Source organism: Botryllus schlosseri, chromosome 14, assembly GCF_051294905.1.
Source record: "Botryllus schlosseri isolate E-star chromosome 14, Bs_hap1, whole genome shotgun sequence".
NCBI classification, from domain to species: domain Eukaryota; kingdom Metazoa; phylum Chordata; class Ascidiacea; order Stolidobranchia; family Styelidae; genus Botryllus; species Botryllus schlosseri.
This window is the reverse complement of record NC_137249.1, coordinates 2,903,097-2,923,227: the sequence shown is the minus strand read 5'-3', so window position 1 is coordinate 2,923,227 and position 20,131 is coordinate 2,903,097. Positions and strand designations below refer to the sequence as shown.

The 20,131-nt window shown below is 40.4% G+C and overlaps 3 long non-coding RNA genes across 4 annotated transcripts; 1 reads left to right on the top strand and 2 right to left on the bottom strand.

Annotated features, from left to right (window-relative positions):
* Positions 1-1,532: 1,532 nt before the first annotated feature.
* On the bottom strand, positions 1,533-2,893 carry LOC145456212 (uncharacterized). Its single transcript, XR_013920520.1, has 3 exons — positions 2,734-2,893; positions 1,691-1,863; positions 1,533-1,620 (listed from the first exon to the last, which is right to left on the bottom strand). It is a non-coding gene; the product is annotated as an uncharacterized LOC145456212 (long non-coding RNA).
* A 6,182-nt stretch (positions 2,894-9,075) lies between these two features.
* Positions 9,076-10,382, top strand: LOC145456217 (uncharacterized). Its single transcript, XR_013920524.1, has 3 exons — positions 9,076-9,234; positions 10,072-10,223; positions 10,298-10,382. It is a non-coding gene; the product is annotated as an uncharacterized LOC145456217 (long non-coding RNA).
* A 6,083-nt stretch (positions 10,383-16,465) lies between these two features.
* LOC145456218 (uncharacterized) lies at positions 16,466-17,884 on the bottom strand. 2 transcript variants are annotated; one of them, XR_013920526.1, is made up of 3 exons: positions 17,619-17,780; positions 16,625-16,776; positions 16,466-16,550 (listed from the first exon to the last, which is right to left on the bottom strand). It is a non-coding gene; the product is annotated as an uncharacterized LOC145456218 (long non-coding RNA). The 2 variants fall into 2 exon arrangements; XR_013920525.1 differs by having other exon boundaries at positions 16,466-16,776; positions 17,619-17,884.
* Positions 17,885-20,131: the final 2,247 nt, after the last annotated feature.

The window sequence follows — 20,131 nt, the reverse complement described above, 5'->3', positions numbered from 1 at the left end:
GGAATATGATGCTGTATATTTGTCCTTGGTATTTTGCGGCATATGCACCGACTCATGATAGACATGACTATATCATTGGTGCAAATAGATTATAGAATATTAATGGAATACATATTGGTGGGCATAGTTGTTATGACTTGACATTTTTCTTTGTTTTTTTCGCACGATTTGATGTCGTTGGATTCAATACTGGTACCCCTTCTCTCTATTCGCAATCATGAGAGAAAAGTCGGAGAAATGCAAATCAGTAATCGCGTGCGTCTCACCAAATTTGTCATAGTTTATTCTGGTACGTGTTCCAGTTCAATATCATTTGAAAATCACTCGTAAGTGAGAATTGTCGCATTTTTGTAATAATAGGGATTTTTGCTAAGGGGTCCATGAACACTAACAATCGAGCTAAGAGAAATTTTAAGAACCCCTTCTCTAGGCATAAGGCGCATTTGTGGTGGGAGAGTTGGGCGCGATATACGAATTCAACGAAGGCCTTCTCTAACAACGAAAGAAGACATCAATGATGAAGAATGTATCGACGCTACTGCTATGACGGTAGGCCAGCCTGGATGTTAGATTGATACACCGTACATGGTCGTGTCGATTCCATTCAATCTTTTGACCGCATTATGTCTTGAAGGGGTGGAAATAACTACCGCCGGTTGTACTGTATCTGAGCTGATATTGATGTCTCGATATATAGGCAAGTTCTTTGAATCATCGCACCCTTAACAAGCTCAACATATCTTAATCGCCCGCCTAAAAACTACATATCATGAGTAAGGAACGAAGTACTGCTATTTTCCGTAGTACTCAAGTAGGTTTTAGTTATTTCACTTTCTCAAGTATAGTTAGGTTCTATCTACTTGTCTTACTTACTCACGTATGGTTTATCTACTTGTTTCGCGTACTCAAGTCGGTTCTACCTACTTTTCTTCACTTACTGTTATCCGCTTCTATCTGTTAAGCTTTGTTATCTGCTTCTACTTTACAAGTTATTTGACGCTGAAATAGACCTAATTGCTATGCTTGCGACAAGCGAAAAGTAGCTATTGGATTTAATTCAATAACGAATGGCTACGAAGTTGAGAGAATTCATAAATAAGGTCAATTGGTGTAATGAGAAGTCTATTTTGCCGATTTGAACCTTTTTCGCCGTTCTCGGCTAGGATATAAGTAGAGCATGGAGTCGCTTTTCAATCCACATCCATCGATTATATATACATTGAAAATTGCGACGAACCAGACCGTTAATGAAATAAAATCTTCACCTCCTGTCTCTCAAAATCGCCCTCATGAGACAATATCGCCCACTTCGGGTACCACTGATTCGGTATCCAACTATTACGTTAAAGCCGAATCAATCTCCGTAATCCTCTCTTTCTCCTATCAACTGAACACACATTCACTCCTGTTTCGATCCTGCAGGACGAACGCATATTATCCATATTGCTTATAGTCCCTTTCTGTTAAAAACCCCTTCCCATGCTTCAGAATCATCACGTACCACATTCGTTGAAATTATAACACGAACAATGTATACTTTTACGTCGGTTTATTTCAGGTTTGCCGGTACGTAATTTTCCGTATCATCGAAGTCATTTCGTACGTACATCTTTTGGATATCTATAAATAAACAGATGGGTGGAATGAGCAAAATTGGAAGAGCGTCATTTCTTTCTTAGAGGTAGGCTACCTTTGCTCCTTAGAAGAAAGGTAATCCGTACGGAAGACAAGCTCTGAGTCCGAGTGCGTTAACAAGGTTATTGGCACAAGCACCGAACTGACGTTGACGGCTTGCCGCAAGCTGATTAGCAAATCCGGACAACGCACCAATATCCGGGACGCAAGCTTTCGCACTAGCAGTTCCTGCAATGCAAATTTCATCTCGATGATATGTGTGCATTGCGCAGGGTGCTCTGACAGTTTCATGTCACAGACATGATAGTGGACACGACAACGAGCAACGAAATCAGATAGGAATTTGAATTATAGCTACACGGTTTCTTTTTCCAAATTTTATTAGAATCAAAAATTACTTAATTGAATTGTCAGCAAAAGAAAGAAATACAATGAAAAAAGATCAGATTTTATCCTCATAAGCGTTTTGCGCTGTACAATTCTTTTGTATAGTATTTTCAGGAAAACCAAAAATTGAATTATAATTAAAATTGGGGCATTGTAACATTTGACAAATTTGATTGGGATTGGTTTACCGGCATTTCTAATTAGTCTATACATAAAATAGGCCTAGAATTATGTAGTTATCCATCTCTAGCTACGTGGGGAGGCGAGTGTCGCAGTGTGCTAAGCGACGGTCACGACGCCAATGGTTGCTGGTTCGAGTCACGGTTCGGCCAAGTTTCTTTGTGTCGGAGGTTTATCGCCCAACGCGTTGTAAACACAGCGTCTTAAACCGCCCAGGAAAATAGCGAGACAAGATCCGAAACTGGACGTAAGAAAGCGAGAGTGACTGAAGATTGGGATTGAGCGAGCATGAAAAGTCAACAAGACCGAAAAGCAAAGGCACTGAACTTCATAAAAATGCATTGTCGTGGCGCACAAGGCATGTACTGTACAGTGTACGCACAGGCGATAAGCGCCACTCTCGATATTGTGCTATAATAATACATAACGCTCCCCCACAAGGCCCTTTGCTATTTACCCAACTACGAATTATACCATGCTACAATTGATTTAATACTAAGAACTAGCAAATCAAAAACATCATTAACTTACCGCATGGCAAGATGCGGGCGACTGCGCTTGGCTGTGGCAGGTAGGGAAGGCAGAGATACGCTGATGAAGCGGCGACGAGAGCGAGGATGATCAAAATTCTCATGCTGATGTTCTTCGGTTCTTCGTTGAAGTCAAAGTGTAGAGAATGGATGAAGCGCCGCGGTATTTATTCCGTTCCCGGGCCACTTCAACGCGCGGTAGGGTTATTTTACACCACACTCGACCACTTTCGTATGACCCTAGATTCCGGATGATGTACGGTAACAACTTGCTTGAAATGAAAACAACCGGAAAGTGTCAGCACTTATAATCAATCAAACCTATAGTAAGCCTACCTTATCTATATCACGCGCGATTTATTGATGTACTGTGCATCATGTTACGAGAAAATATCTATTCTCCATATATATGCATATTTTTGATACTAGATACTAGATACTAGAAAGGTACCATTGGAATTCGCGGTACTGTAGGACTACAAAACATACAAACTATTCCAACTAAAACGATATAAAACTATTCTAACTAAAAGCTTTGCATATGAAGAATAAACAATTAACGGGCCATATAGCTACGCAATCAGCGGATCAGCAATAACCTACTTCTGGAAATATGAAAACAAAGCGCGATCATCTAGGGTCTCAAAATATCCAATCCTGATGTAACACTGGTCTATATGTATGTGCGGATGCTCTGAGCGACCCATTGAGGGTCTGGAAATGATCAATCCGGATCTAACACTGTTCTATGTGAAGACCCACCAACACTCGAGGAAATTAGACGAACTATTGAAAAGCGGTAGCGCAGAGGTCTCAAACTCAAATGTGCTCGCGGGCCATTTCCTAGTTTTTGATGACGCCACGGGCCGCAGCATCAATAATCGGGATATTCAATGTATAGGTTCCAGCTAGGCCTTATTTGACGGGTCCTTGCAGAAAGGCATTCCACAAACGTGGTAATGTGATTTACTATTGCATTATTCATGCTTGACACGAAATAAAATCACATTTTCAAATATTTGAATAATTTTTTGGTGCCTGGCATAATTTTTCTGATTATTAAGTTATAGACATAATACGGGAGGATGCATCATGACATCATAAAACTGTCGGGTTATAATAGTGCAGCAAGGGGACCTTCGACGTTCCACAATTTTATGTAGTATATTTTAAAATATACTGAAGATTGATCTGATATCAGAGCATTTGAGCGGCGTAGCCTAATCCTGGTTTCGATAAAGTCGTGATAAATATAGGCTATTGCTATTGTCATTGCCAAAGTCAAATTAAATCCGCGCTAAATTTTGCAATCGAATATTATTGGAACATATCAATAACAACTTGAATATAATAATTATTGAGTCACAGTGATACCATTGCTTCTTTGCCTTTTTAGCGATCATACCCCTTGTGCTTGCAATGAGATTTCTCGTAGCGCCTATCCATTTTCAGCACAATTTCTGATGGTACCTATATTAAAATCAGAAAGCCCATATTCACACAAGACTATTTTCCAGTTGAATAAATTGGCCAAGAAAATATTCCACAGCATATAGGCCTATAATTCCACAATGCATCTCGCACACCCTGATGTGGTGCTTCCTACCCCGATGGGGTCTACAGACCCTGGTTAAGAACCCCTGGAATAGAAATGCCCAATAGGCGAATAATTCATTGGTGCTACAGCTGTACAGCGTAGTACTACCCTACTCGCCTATACGATAATAACATGGACAAAGAGAACAAACAACACCCATGCAGCATGTAACCAACTATACGTCAAGGGGATCATAGAATGCCAATGGTTGCCATACTGACCTGATTAGATAGTTATATACCCCAAGCAGTGCTAAACTTTTGATATATTACTATTCTCCATGACAATTTCATAGATTGTTGCGCCCGTAGGATTAACAAGTCACCGTTTCGATTCGCAAGTCATTGTCTGTTTTTAACGTTTGATCCGATTCAACTCGAGTCATTTTTATTTATTCTCTCAGTCAATCCAAAACCGAGTCATATTACGAGAAGGTCGCACCAAACCAAACCATAATTTTAAGTCACGAATCGTCAACGGGTCATGTTCTATCTATCTATCTGATTCTATCTGATCTTCTACCTCATCGTAGCTTTTAAAAGTGATGTGATAGTGAAGTTTGTTGAGATCCCAGTGATTTTTATAGTAGTTTTCGATTGAACTTTAAGCTCTTATATCTAAAAAAATATATGACAGATTGTTGAATACTTGAAATTCCAAAATGCCGTCGCGGACCGCATGCGACCCGCGGGCCGCGTGTTTGAGACCTCTGCTGTAGCGTAAGAAATCCAGTTCAGACGTACCACCGGAGATTTTGAGAGCAATGACGTCATCCAAATTGATCATGGATAAAATTACAGAATTCTGTTCTGTTCCAAACAATATGGGAGATTGAAAAATTACCCAATCATTCGGCCATAGCAAGCTAACTGCCAAATGGAAAAGCAAAGGAAGCAGAACCGATCCATCAACATATCGCGCTATTCAAGTTGGAAGCGTATTCTGCAAAGTGTTAATACAAATAATCATATCAAGAATAGAGGAATGGTATAACCAGCAAATTCTCGAATTCCAATGTGGCTTTAGAAAAGGGAAGGGAACCACCGACTGTATATATGTCACGAAGCAGTCTCAAATCATTGCTGAAAAAACTGATATACAAACATATGCCTTGTTTGTCGATCTCTCCTCTGCGTTCGACCACGTCAACAGAACCTGGCTAATTCAGTCGCTACGAAATCGAATCGGTGAGGATAAGGGAACCAAAATCGTGAACTTACTTGCCTCTCTATATCGATCCACAACAACCGAACTGAAAAGCCACCCTAACCAAACTTTTTCCACAAAATCTGGAGTTCAACAGGGCGGTCCCGAATCCCCTATCCTCTTCAATCTTTACATGGACTATGCCGTGAGAGTTTTTCTACGCAGATCGGAACTAACTGATATCGCTTTCAGCCAGTATCATTTTCGCACACCGGACTATGCACGAGAAAATAAAAGGGACAAAAACTACCAAGGAACAGCTGTCAACATGGGCTCAGGCTGTGCGGACGATCTTGAATTCTTTTTCAAAGACCAATCTTCTCTCCAGGAAGGCCTGAAACTGCTATCAGAAGTTCTTACTGATTTTGGATTACAAATTAATGAGTCGAAAACAAAAACTATGATATTTAACCACACTGAAGAACTGGCTTACCCGACTTAAATCTGCTCTCTGCATAATCATCATATTGAAAACGTGAAAACTTTCATATACCTTGGGTGTATCATTCACTATAAGGAAACGAATGTGGGAATATCCGAAATCAACAATAGGATCAGTTCGGCTCATGCAGCTTTCCAATCCTATAAATACCTGCTTTGAAACTTCAGAATTTGGATAGGTACAAGAATAAAAATTTTAAATGCTTTTGTGCGAAGTCGACTCACATATGGCTGCAGCGTATGGTCTCTTTCAGAAAATCAAAGAAACGTCCTGGATGTCTGCTACAGACAATTTTTGCGAAAAATGATACATGGAGGCTACACTCGAAAGGGAACCGACCACGCCTTCAAAATTAGTAATAAAAATCTTCATAAAATCTGTCGCACCGAAGATCTCTCATCATTTATTGATCACCAACAAGCTAAATTTCTTGCCCATATAATTCGAAAACCTAATGATAGTGTCGTGAAGTCAATAACCTTTGAAGATGAAAGGAGAACCAAAAAAGGAAGAACCTCTGCAACGCTGATGAATAATGTCCTTAATCGGAACGATACCGACATCAGGACATTTTCGAAAGCAGCACTTTCACGCGAAATTTAATTTATATTTGAAATCTTTAATGCTGTGTCTTTTTTCGATGGATACTTCCATCACCTCGGTGAAAGTGCTCTTAGTCTGAATGCAGACAGAGCTAGACCTATATACATATATGTAATCATGGACACTCTGAGCGACCCATTGAGTGTCTCAAAACGACCTATCCGGATATAAATCTAAACTATATTTATGCAAGGAAAATCTGATAGTACGCTGTTGTCATCTGATTCTGGGAAAATATTTCCTGCCTGATCCTCACTCAGGCGTTGTTATGCCATGTGATGACATCATCGTACATTGAAGAGGGGAATGCTAGAGTTTGATTAAAGGGTTACCATATTTTTTGTCCCAAATTCCGGACACACTTTAGCGCCCACTAGCGGAATTCAAAATGAGTCATGAGCATATTGTCTGTCAATATGACGTCACACTGGCAAAGCTTTGCTTATAGAACTGAAATGTTCACGATCCGGTTCAGGAATAGCCTATGTGACTGTGTGTTGTGTATCCGGGACCGAAACCACGTTTCTAGGAATATACCGTTCTCCTATAATTGCGATTACAATGGGCTTATCTCAGTAAATGAAGGTTGTATTTATTTATATTTTATGGCAGTTTTTGCGAGGGTGTTAGTCCCTATTCTAAAATCAATAGATGTGACGGTAAATCGTGCGCAGCGCGGAGAAAAATATGATGTAGCATAAATATCCCCAAAAATAATGTTATTATGCTGATTCACTAAAAGATTATGAGCCTACGTCAAGCCTTCAAAATTCCGGACATTTCGCCTTTTTTTAAAAATTTCTCCCGGACACAAGTTTCAACAGTAAAATTCCGGACATGTCAGGGAAATTCCGGACGTATGGCAACCCGATTAATCGCCATATGGAGTTCCAAAACAAATGTTTTGGGGGCTGACGAAGTGCTGTTTCGGTTGTAGGCCTATAAAAATGTTCACAGCAAATCGGATGTCATGGCCTGACTGAATTGGACGATTACGGATCCCGGACTTGACGGTCATCGAAGCCGAGAAACCATGCACGCTCACGGCAAGACACGGATCTCAATTTAGTCTTTTTTGTGTGAATCTTGCGGTGCCGCCGTGACAGGCTGGGCTTCATAGCCGCGTTAAAAGAGATTTTCTTACAAAACATACGATATGTATTAATGCACAATGCATATCCTCATCAGCATGGTTAAGATTTATCCTGCTTACCATGCTAATGTGTTACTTCCGTCTGCTCTTGCAGGCTAACCAATCTCACCAGTTGCTTGGTTTTCTTAATTGTGAATCTAGTGTTGCGCAATAATACCAACGTGAAGTTGTTGCACAGCTGGATTAATTCTTACAATGCGTATCTACATTGTACAGTGGATTTAGCTGCCGCAAAGACAGCGAATAGTTGACTAAACACAATTTACAACTGTCAAACTCCTGGCGTACCATTTGAAAAGCTCTCGCGTGTCAGTAGTGGCTCGCATATCAAAGTTTGAGTAAAGTTTACCAACCAACGTAAGTTAGTAATCTATAGTTTGAGAACCCACTGCCCTAGAGTAACGAAATGACTGCACATTGCACAAACATCATTCAACAGAACACCGGTATCTCAATTCACGCATTACGACGACACGTGTTTTCTAGTTGTTAGGCAACTAATATTTTCTTCAAGAGTGTAACCAAAACTAGAGCTCGAACTACGGCATTTTTAAAATCTGCAACAAGATCTTGTTTGATTGTTCGATTCGAACCACCACCATTGGTGTCGTAACACCGGTGCATAACCAACCGCGCCACTCGCCTCTCCAACAACTAGAACTACTCACTTTTCAATATCCACAACTAGAACTAGAACTAGAAATAGAACTACTCAATTTTCAAGATCCGCAACTGGAGCTAGAGAACTACTCAAAACCGTTAGTTTGCTGATCATCAACTATAACTAAATGGGTAGTTTGTACAAGACTGGATCCGACAGGAAATAGTCACCCGGAATAGGATGGCAATATCTCACTGGAGGGTATCCGTGAGTACATATAGACCCGTAATACCGGTGTTAGATCCGGATTAGTCTATTTTGAGACTGTCAATGAGTCGTGTTGACAATCCTGAGCAGGCTTTGTTTTCATATTGCCATTTGAATTTTTGATCCTCTGATTATGTTGCTACCGGCCCCGTGAAATGTTTATTCTTCAAATGTATACATACATCCAAAGCCTCTCAGTTCGAATAGTTTGTATAAATATGTGTATAGATGAAAAATAGATAATATCTCGTAACATGTAGGCCTTGCGTCTATAGATCACGCGTAATAGACAAAGTAGGCTGCTATAGGTTTGATTGATTTTTATTACAGACGGTGTCACTTCCGGCTGTTTTCATTTCAAGCAAGTCGTCAGCGTACATCATCCGGAATGTAGGGTCATCCGAAAGTGGTCGAGTATGGTGTGAAACAACTCTACCGCGTGTTGAAGTGGCCCGGGAACGGAATAAATATTGCGGCGCTTCATCCATTCTCTACACTTTGACTTCAACGAAGAATCGAAGAACATCAGCATGAGAATTTTGATCATCCTCGCTCTCGTCGCCGCTTCATCAGCGTATTTTATCCTTCCCTGCCTGCCGAGACCCACTGCTCGGGCTTACGTGGATCCATGCAGTAAGTTAAGCTTTTTTGATACGCCAGTTCTTGATGTTATATACATCTTACCATGGTAATTTGTAGATATGTCATCACCACAAGGGCCTCGTGGGCAGACTGACACACCTAGATAACTCAAGCTGTCTAATTAGGCTACATCGATCGAAATGCTCGTAATCTAATTTAAACTGAATCGGTGAAATATTGCTATCCTCTAATTTTAATTATAATATATTTTTTGGTTTTCCTGAAAATGCTACTACGGGAAAGCTGTATAGCGCGAAACGAGCCAAGGTTGTTACACAGACATTTCCCAGTCTCATGTTGATGATAATTAACTCTGACTTGATGAGAACTGAACTTGAATTTTGTTGTAATTCCTTCAAACACAAAATAATTAAACACAAGTTACAAGTTTTCGCGATTTTAATATTCTAATTCTATTCTAATTTGGAGCTATAGCTATAGCTTAAGTCTAATTCTACACTATAAAAATGTGTAGGTATAGTTCTACCTCTATTTTGTTTCGGTCGTTTGCTGTATTCATGGTGATTCGACTGCTATTGTCATTTATACCAGATCAATGTTTCGTATATTATGATTCCTGATCTGCCGACTTCTAGCACGGCCCACTTTCGTTCTTGGCTTGACGTAAGGAGCCTAGATAAACATCCAAGGCTTGGGTAGGGTAGAGTTGACCTCGTTCGCACGCTTTGGTGTTGTAAAGGCTCGGGTTCAAACCGTTTTCCGACTTCAGACTCTGAAGTTCAGAGTTCATTTTCGTGCCCATTACAATGTTTGTGAAAGTGACATCGTTCGTGCGCACATCTTATAGCGATGGAATTTGCATTTCAGGAGGACTTGCTGTAGCGGAAGCTAAAACCCCGGATAATTCTGGCCTGATCGCAGCTTGCCTTAACCTTGCGAGTAGTCGACAAGCTCAATTCAATAGATGTGCCAATAGCCTCTTGGGTTCCTTCGGCCTTTATGGATGCTTTTAAACAAAGGTATTCATAAGAAAGGTTGACGCTCTGTTACATTCGTTCACTCCTATACGCACAACCGATCTTTTTATTTGTAGGCATCCAAAGGCGTGCGTACGTAATCGTTTCCATCACACGGATATTATTGTACGTGCAAACCGGAAATAAACCGATGTAAAAGTACATTGTTCGTGCTAGTTTCAATGAACGTGGTGCGCTTGGATTCTCAAGCATGGGAAGGGATATTCAGCAGACTAGGACTATATAGACTACAGAGAAATATCAATAATGCGTTCCTGCGGTAGGATCCGAAAGCGCCAACAAGCGATATTGTCTGTTCAGTTAAAAATAAAGAGATAGAGACGAAAAAAGGTTAAAATTCGGCTTTAACATAAGACAAGAAAATATTTTCAGAAAGATCAGGCTATATCAGAGGTGCCGTGTTGGAGAACATGATATTCGAACCTATCAATGCTGCAAAAAATGGAACAATTATACGCAAGTTGAATTTGCGATCTCGAGCCATATACAATAAACAACAGGGGTTCTCAACCTGGGGGGGCGCCCCCCTTGGGGATCGCGAGAAATTTTTGTCAATTTTGTCAATGTCTGTATAAATTGTGACTAAACATGTGTTTCACAACCATTCTGAAGATACGATTATTGAAGATTAAACATAATTCGTATTCTAGAAAGCTTGACAAACTCAAACTCCAGCAGTCGCGCTCAATGGAGTATAGGCTGACTTCAACTTCATTTGAGCAAATTTTTTATATTATTTGAAAATGAGAAATTCCTACGTGCAAGTCATTCATTACTTTATAGCTTTGGCAGTAGCCTAAATCTCTGTACGCTAGGTAGCTGTTGTTGATAGCTGGCGAACTGCTCTGCCTAAGACAGACTTACATGCAATATAGGTTGCCCGGTATCGCCCTCAATTTGGCTATAAATCAACACAATTTAATTCATTTTCAAAACTAATCAAATTTAGCATGACAGGACAGAACGACGCCGTGCTCTCTGTAGTCACTACCAGCATCAAGATTAGTCTCAGTGCAACCTACCTTGAAATTAATTGATGTCCTTCTCGATGTTTTTTGTTATTTTCAAACAAGTTTGGGGAAGTTTGTCAGCAATGTAAAAGACTAAACAACTGTAATGCGGATTCAAAATTGGCGTAAGATATACCTTGTATACTATTATATCAGGGGTGGGCACTGGGCAGCCGGTACGGCCGCATGCGGCCGTAGAAGGGAATTTGTGCGGCCGTCGACGCCTAATTCAATTAGTATGTGTTGGTAGCCGTAGACATGCAAATTGCAATTACGAATTCACTCCCGAATTTTCGAGAGATTTTATTTAATCTTTAAATTTTCTTCGCGCTACGCGCAATTCAACATGACTTCATTTTTCGATTTTAATGCAGTAGCGCCCTTCTTAATTGGAGCAGGAATGGGAATCCTCAAGAAATAACAATTCATTCGCGGCTCTAAAAAATTTTCGCGCTCGGCGCGGTAATATGCACTCCCAGCAACTATTCATAACATTGCTACTCGCGATTTCGGTGCGTACAATAGGCCGTTGTGAAAAGTAGAATAGTCCGAAGTTCACCGGGAATGGATATGGACAGTTTACCATAGGTATTTTGCGTCCAGATCGTTCATTGCGGCTATTCCCTGGAATGCGGCCTTATAGGCTGCATAAGTAATCGAAATGCGGCCATGATTAGCAGGAAGGTTGCCCACCTCTGTATTAGATGATGTGCTCTTTTTTTGACATGACGATAAAGGTAAGGGGGGTCAGGGGGCGCGATTTTTTGACTATCGCCAAGGGGGGCGCGTGTCAAAAAAGGTTGAGAACCGCTGATCAACAATCAATTATAATTCACGCATAGTGACAGGTTAGGTATATTGTGTGACGTCACAGGTTACTAACAAACAGATTCAAAGCTTAGCCTACAGTTGTTATTATTGTTCTCATTTAGAATATATCAGGGATGGGCAACCCGTGACCGGATGGCGGCATGCGACCGTCGGCACGCAATTCAATAAGTTTGTGTTGGCGGCCGTCGACATCCAAATTGAATTTATGGATTGACTCTCGAATTTTGATTCATTTTTATTCAACTTGAAAATTTTCTTCGCGTTATGTGCGATTCAATGTGACTTGATTTTTCGATCTTAATATAGTATAGCGCCCTTTGCAATCTGATCCCACAGTGCAGATGCGAACAGCAGAGAAATGATGTGCTCTATAGATAGATATACCAAGTCAGAATCGTGTACTCCTCACGAAAGAAATTTGTTTCTGCGCTGGTACGTTTTCGAGATTCCGATGTTTCCACTCCATCGAAAATCCTGGTGAAGGTCAAGAAATAACAGCATGCAACAAGTGACTAACAACAATTGGCCCTCCGAAAGATGCATCATTATTTATTACATGCCCTGAATTTTCGAAGACACACCCTCCATCGACTCTACCAGTAAATCTGATCACATGGCCTGAGAAAGGATAATTGTTTGAAATTATTATGTCAAATTACTAATACCATGTCGAAATTCATTCGGGAAACTAAAAGAATTTCGCGCGACCATAACAATTCCCATTACTTGACTACTCGCGGATGTCGGTGCCTATATATAAGCCGATATTAATAAATATCTTAGTCGGGGGTTCCCCGGAAATGGACATGGACATTGGACACTCAACAGTTTAACATGGGTATTCGACATCCAGCTAGTTCATTACGACGATGCCCTGGAATGCGGCACTAGGCTACATCATTAATCGAAATGCCGCCGTGAATATAGTAGCTGAACTCAGTTATGCTAGGTATGCCTCTCTAGAGCTTCCAATAGCCTCTTGGGTGCCTTGGGTGGCATTTATGGATGCTTTTAAACAAAGGTATTCATAAGAAAGAATGACGCTCTGTTACATTCCTTCATACAATTTGTAGACATTCAAAGGCGCGCGTACGCTATCGTCTCCATCACACGGATATTAACGTACTGGCAAACCTGAAATAAACCAACGTTAAAGTACATTGCTCGTGCTAGTTTCAACGAATGTGGTACGCTTGGATTCTCAAGCATGGGAAGGGATATGTAGCAGACTAGGTCTATAGACGATATAGAGCAGAGGTCTCAAACACGCGGCCCGCGAGACCATTTTTTGCGGCCCGCGACGGCATTTTGGAATTTCAAGTATTTAGCAATATAAACAAGAGCCATATATCTTTTTTAGATATAACAACTTAAAGTTCACGCTAAAACTACTATAAAAATCAGTGAAATCTCGACAAACTTGTTGTTTGCTCTCTTTATCCATGTTATTATCGGTGTTCAGTAAGGTAGTAGTACGCTTTACAGCTGTTACACCAATGAAGTCTTCGCCGATTGGACATTTTTATTCCAGGGGTTCTCAGCCAGGGTCTGTAGACCCCATCGGGGTACGAAGCACCACACCAGGGTGTACGAGATGCATTGTGGAATAAGGCCTACATGCTGTGGAATGTGAATTGGCTTTATGATTTTTAATATAGGTACAATCAGAAATAGTGTTGAAAATGGAAAGGAGCTACGAAAAATCTTATTGGAGCACAAGGGGTAGGATCGCTAAAAGGGTTAAGAAGCAATGCTATCACTATGGCTCAATAATGATTATATTTCAATTGTTATTGATATGTTCCAATAATATTCGAAGGCAAAATCTAATGCTGATTCAATTTGACTTTGGCAATGACAGTAACAATAGTATCAAAACCAGGATTAGGCTACACCGCTGAAATGCTCTGATATCGGATCAGTCTTCAGTAGATTTTAAAATATTCTACATAAAATTGTGGAACGTCAAAGGTCCACTAGCTGCAATGTTATAACCAGAGATGGTCAGTAACAAAGTACTTCTACTTTTTTGAAGCACTCAAGTAGTTTTCCTCTACTTCTGGTACTTACTCAAGTATGTCTGATTTTCGCTACTTCTACTTCGTAATATTTTGTGATCTACTTACTTACTTTTCGCTATTTTCAGTTTGTCTAGTAGAAGTAGTTTAATCCTCAAATCAGGAAGATAGCCTGAGCAATTTCAGGGCTGTTTTCGCAGAGTATCAACATTTAATTTTCATAAAAATTGAGTAGAGTCTGGAATTTTCGTCGCGCTTCGCGTTTAGTGAATAAGGAGTAACCAGTATGATCTCACGAAAGTGTCGGTGAATATAATTTAGGTAGCGGGTTGGCGTGGTTCTGTTCACACCATCATTGTCGCCCATATGAAATATTTCATCGCCGTATATATGGTGCATCATAACGTTTGAAACAGATGTTTCACAATCTAGCAGTTACTTATCATATCGTAATCTCGCAGTCCCTGGCGCGTCCTAATCTGGGAAAGTGGACTCTGACTTTTTTAATTTTAGAGCTGTTTTAGCATACCACCTTTAAAACTTTCTGGACAAAAGACATGAAATACATTTTCCGCTTTTAGAAGCAGTATTAATATTTCACTTTCAATTCCCAGTATCATTTACTTCGAGTTCTAATTAATATCAGTTCTTTTGTCTGGATAACATACATCTTTCCGGAAATAAAGCTACACAATATGGTATTTTTACGATTCGCCATATTTTTTATTAACGTTTACTAATCGTGCAAAGTGTTTACACCGTATCCTATACAACTTCTCCGTCTTACTCTTCGACTAAACTACGGTCCTTGTAATGTGGGGGAGTGTGCCTTACCATGATATTTTCTAAAACGTGCTGTTCAATTAAACAGAGGATTAGTATCGCATATCCATAATAATACTATCATTTTCATCCCGTGATCCGGAAGAGCACTTATGCTGTCGGAAATTGAATACCGCCTGGTGTGCATCAATATGAATCAAGCTCGGTATCTTTCGCATAGCTCAATTTGCACCTTTTGACAATCCATGCGAACGAATTACGATCGTTTTCACAACTACTTACTTACCTGAGTAGATTTAAAGTCAGTCAATTCTACTTCTACTTCAAGTAGTTTTAGGTTGCTTAGGGAAGAAGTACTTCTTCTTGAGTAGATTTTTTCGTCGCTACTTCTACTTCTACTTCTACTTGAGTAGCATTCTTGACTATTTTGACCACCTCTGGTTATAACCCGACAGTTTTACGATGTCACGATGCTTCCTCTCGCGAGTAGTCAAGTAATGGGAATTGTTATGGTCGCACGAAAATTCTTTTAGCTTCAGGGATGAATTTCGACATGATATCATAGTAATTTGACATATTAGTTTCAAACAATTATCCTTTCTCAGGCCATATGATCAGAGTTACTGGTAGAGTCGATGGAGGGCGTGTCTTCGAAAATTCAGGGCATGTAATAAATATTTATGCATCTTTCGGAGGGCCAATTGTTGTTGGTCACTTGTCGCATGCTGTTATTTCTTGACCTTCCATCAGGATTTTCGATATAGTGGAAATATTGGAATCTCGAAAACGTATCAGGGCAGAAACAAATTTCTTTCGTGAGGAGTACACGATTCTGAGTTGGTATATCTATCTACAGAGCGCATCATTTTCTCTGCTGTTCGCATCTGCACTGTGGGATTAGATTGCAAAGGGCCCTATACTATATTAAGATCGAAAAATCAAGTCGCATTGAATCGCACATAACGCGAAGAAAATTTTCAAGTTGAATGAAAATCAATCAAAATTCGAGAGTCAATCCGTTAATTCAATTTGGATGTCGACGGCCGCCAACACAAACTTATTGAATTACGTGCCGACGGCCGCATGCCGCCATCCGGTCACAGGTTGCCCATCCCTGATCTATCCGAAATGAGAGCAATAATAACAACTGTAAGCCTTGAATCTGTTTGTTAGTAACCTGTGACGTCACACAAGATACCTACCCTGTCACTATGCGTGAATTGTAATTGATTGTTGATTGTATATGGCTCAAAATCGCAAATTCAACTTGCGTGTAATTGTTCCATTTTTTGCAGCATTGATAGGTTCGAATATCATGTTATCTAATACGGCACCTCTGATATAGCCTGATCTTTTGAAAATATTTTCTTGTCTCATGTTAAAGCCGAATTCTAACCTTTTTCGTCTCTATCTCCATATTTTCAACTGAACGGACAATACCGCTTGTTGGCGCTTTCGGATCCTACCCCAGGAACGCATTATTGATATTTCTCTGTAGTCTATAGGCCTAGTCTGCTGAATATCCCTTCCCATGCTTGAGAATCCAAACGTACCACGTTCGTTGAAACTAGCACGAACAATGTACTTTTACATCGGTTTATTTCCGGTTTGCAGGTACAATATTATTCGTGTGATGGAAACGATTACGTACGCACGCCTTTGGATGCCTACAAATAAAAAGATCGATTGTGCGTATAGGAGTGAACGAATGTAACAGAGCGTCATTCTTTCTTATGAATACCTTTGTTTAAAAGCATCCATAAAGGCCGAAGGAACCCAGGAGGCCATTGGCACATCTATTGAATTGAGCTCGTCGACTACTCGCAAGGTTGAGGCAAGCTGCGATCAGGCCAGAATTATCCGGGGTTTTAGCTTCCGCTACAGCAAGTCCTCCTGAAATGCAAATTCCATCGCTATAAGATGTGCGCACGAACGATGTCACTTTCACAAACATTGTAATGGGCACGAAAATGAACTCTGAAGTCGGAAATGGTTTGAACCCGAGCCTTTACAACACCAAAGCGTCCGAACGAGGTCAACTCCAGAATACCCACCCAAGCCTTGGACGTTTATCTAGGCTCCTCCACGCCACGTAATCCGCGTAGGCGGAGTCTTAATTACGTCAAGCCAAGAACGAAAGTCGGCCGTGCTAGAAGTCGGCAGATCAGGAATCATAATATACGAAACATTGATCTGGTATAAATGACAATAGCAGTCGAATCACCATGAATACAGCAAACGACCGAAACAAAATAGAGGTAGAACTATACCTACACATTTTGATAGTGTAGAATTAGACTTAAGCTATAGCTATATAGCTCCAAATTAGAATAAAATTAGAATATTAAAATCGCGAAAACTTGTAACTTGTGTTCAATTATTTTGTGTTTGAAGGAATTACAACAAAATTCAAGTTCAGTTCTCATCAACATGAGACTGGGAAATGTCTGTGTAACAACCTTGGCTCGTTTCGCGCTATACAGCTTTCCCGTAGTAACATTTTCAGGAAAACCAAAAAATATATTATAATTAAAATTAGAGGATAGCAATATTTCACCGATTCAGTTTAAATTAGATTACGAGCATTTCGATCGATGTAGCCTAATTAGACAGCTTGAGTTATCTAGGTGTGTCAGTCTGCACACGAGGCCCTTGTGGTGATGACATATCTACAAATTACCATGGTAAGATGTATATAACATCAAGAACTAGCGTATCAAAAAAGCTTAACTTACTGCATGGATCCACGTAAGCCCGAGCAGTGGGTCTCGGCAGGCAGGGAAGGATAAAATACGCTGATGAAGCGGCGACAAGAGCGAGGATGATCAAAATTCTCATGCTGATGTTCTTCGATTCTTCGTTGAAGTCAAAGTGTAGAGAATGGTTGAAACGCCGCGATATTTATTCCGTTCCCGGTCCACTTCGACACGCGGTAGAGTTGTTTCGCACCACACTTGACCACTACCGGATCACCCTACATTTCGGATGATGTATACACTAACAACTTGCTTGAAATAAAAACAGGAAGTGTCACCGTTTGTATAATCGATCAAGCCCACTACCTTGTCTATTACGCAGGATCTATTGATGCACTATACATTTTGCCAGTTATTATCTATTTTTCATCTATACACATATCTAAAATACTAGATGGAAGGATACCATTGAAATTCATGACGACGAAACAGGGGCGATATACAAACTGTTCGAACTGACAGCCTTCAAAAGTATACATCTGAAGAATAAACATCTCACGGGCCCGATAGCTACGTAATCACCGGAACAAAAATACATCTGGTAATATAAAAACATAAAGCCTGTTCAGGAATCTCATCACGTCTCATTAACAGTCTCAAAATAGACTAATCCGGGTCTAGCACCGGTATTACGGGTCTATATGTACTCACGAACTCCCCAGTGTGATGTTGTCATCCAATTCAGTGTGAATGTTTCCTGTCGGGTCGTCATTCGCCCACAGGCATGCTCGTGATGACATCATGGTACGTGATATCTCTTTACTCATAAAGGAGATATACGGTTCTCCTTGGTACACTGACCCCTAGCAGAACGAAATCCAAATCTGAGTTTTGCTAACATGGCGCGTGCCATCCATACGTTGAGAACCACTGTGCTACAGGAACGCAATGTCCACCACGTAGTCAAGTTTCAGATACAGATTTGCGATATCGGTGTGAGCTTGGAAAAAATTCGTACCAAATAAAATTTCACCCGTGTTTAAGTGTGTTGATCATCACGCCGTGCCAACTTATTTGTTTACTTTGATGGTTTATGATACACAATGAGAAGGCAATTGGGCAATCTACAACAATAGGCCCATAAAGTAGGCTACATGATGTAAAATGTAAAATGATAAGTTCAACCTTCACGACACCGACGAAATGCATTGTGTAAAATAATTTTGACTTTGTAGACAATTTTGGCAATTTGTTGACCTAACACCTCAATTGCGACAAAATTTTGACATGTCAAAAACATTCTCCCTAGTGATCAGCTTGCCAAGTGGCCGCCAGTAAGTCCGGGCGAGGTGCTGACTGTTGACCATTTTTTTTGTAATCAGCTTATCAATTTTTAACATTTTCACCACCATTTTAAAAGCTTGTCCTTTTTCGTGTTTTCTATACTCATACTTCTCATTCAGTGTGCGTGATCCTTATTTACATGTTCTACGTCAGGGGTCGCCAACTCAAATCGGATTGCGGGCCACTTTTCGAATTTCGTAGCGGCCGCGAACCGCATGAATTCAATATCGAGGCAACCACGTTTTAAAACTCTATGTCAGTACAGCGCCGTGGTACCTAACATAGGCGATGGGCATAGTGACCACAAAAGCAGTAATATTTTATTAAAGGAATGCAAGTACAACAGAAAATCATTATCGTCGATTTTATTTTAATTTGAACTCTGAGCTGTGCACGATACCTGGAAACGCTTTTCACCGACTAACGAATCGATACTGGGGCTAGCGAGATGCGTTACTACAGTGGTTCCCAACCGGGGAGGAATTCCTCCCTTGGGGGGAATTTTGCAATTTTTGGGGAGGAATTCCACTTTAGAATTGTAACGGATTTCCCGAATTGTTCATGTCCGAACTGTCATGTGGTCAACCAGTTATATCCGAACGTATGCTCCTCAGGGCTGTTTTTTGTTTGCTGAAAGCAGGGATATATAGAACTCCGGGATGGCTGACTCCTTCGATTGCGTCATCACGGTCATACACAAGTAGGGGCATTTTTGCGCACTCACTTCAGATAGGATTGTTGACAGCGCTTTGTCTGTTTATACACTTGGAGACTTGGAATTACCTTTCTGGTTTGTGATTGCTGGTGGATGCGTATGATATCAATATTTATAATTGTTTATAAAGCTAGAGGACACATGTGATGTTCAGGTAGTTGATTTTTAGCAGTATTGGTTACCGGTACCGTATGTAGCTTCAGCTGCAGGTTATTACCGGCACTACCGGTATGCCGGTACCGTACGATATATCGCTGGTATTCGGAATATCTCCGCTTATCGAGTATGTTTTGCTACATTGATAAGCGTAAGTGTATATCAGGATGTAGCAGAATGTTGAGAATTACATTTCAGGAAGATTTTAGTATTGATTACGTTATGCATTGATGACTGATCTGATGCTACAGAACTGCATAATAAACTAAGTCCTAGGCTGTACTGTACAGTGTACAGTACAGTGACTGCTGCCAGTTTAGAGTGACTTCGTCTGTTA